Source organism: Echinococcus granulosus, assembly GCF_000524195.1.
Source record: "Echinococcus granulosus chromosome Unknown EG_S00409, whole genome shotgun sequence".
In the NCBI taxonomy this organism is placed as follows: domain Eukaryota; kingdom Metazoa; phylum Platyhelminthes; class Cestoda; order Cyclophyllidea; family Taeniidae; genus Echinococcus; species Echinococcus granulosus.
Window position 1 is genome coordinate 4,068 of NW_020170788.1, and position 1,153 is coordinate 5,220.

The window sequence follows — 1,153 nt, forward strand, 5'->3', positions numbered from 1 at the left end:
CAACGTTCAGCTGTGTAGTAACAAGCATTAAAGACTCTCTCTTTATGGTATGCTCAACGTGTGCTCACAGGTTTTGACGCAGGACACGCCATTATGGATAGCGGTTTGTGGGCAGTTTCCTTCGATGTGAAGCTGCATAGCGTAACCACATACACTAGTTTACTAGTGGCCAGTACTCTGCTGACTTCAGTGTAATCAAATACACTAGCTTCGTTTCTAATAGCCTACACGCTCCTTCCTTTTGAGGATTGGGGGTTCACTCAATAAAGCGTGACCTCTTTATGCGGAATCTGAAACTTTGTACGCGTTACAGCCAAAATAAGAAGCTAATACAGCCGTTAGCTCGGTTTAATCTGCGTGGAATTCAGCCACACCATATCAAGCTGTAATATCGATACGGCTCTGAATGCATGTTGGGGACAGCAATGACCGCAAACTGAATAGAACCCCCGAAGCGCTAATGTTCTGATGAAGTGTTCGGATTTAAAATCCTTGTCTTTATCTCGATAACCATGCATTGTCACTCTGGATAATGTCTTAGGCGTCAGGTCCTCAAGGGTGACTTTTAAGGCTCCCGCGTATACTTCTTCCCTCCTGTTGCGATTTAAAATAAAGGCTCTGCATATGATGTATTTTGCAGGCATATGGTTTCACTTAGCCTACAGTATGTTAAGACCGAGCTTCTAAGATGATGACATGAGTACCAGTAGGGAAACGAAACTTTAGGGTACAATACGTCATGTGTGGTTTACTAGGTTCAAGGAACGGAGAGTCGAGAGATGGTTAGAGATAGTCATTATATCACGGCCATCTTCTCATGACTTCAAGTCTTTTGATGCCTTCGAAGCTGAAACTCCACCCAAAGATCAAAAAGATCCCTGGAAGGAAACTTTATTCATTTTCCTTCTCTTTTAATAACCAAGTACAAAGAGCAGCATCACATAGAAGCCCACATTAGCAGCATTGGCATTTTGAATGGCTGAGTGATTAGGAAAAGCTAAATGCGACGTCAACACGTCATTCTCAATGTCCCTCTCCGGTTTTTTTCAAAATTCCAAGCTGACAAACCTGATTAATATGCACTTTCTCCGTTGATGTTGAGGTTGCAATGAGTAGTTACTAAAAAGGTAATGCAAACGTCAGCCGACACGTA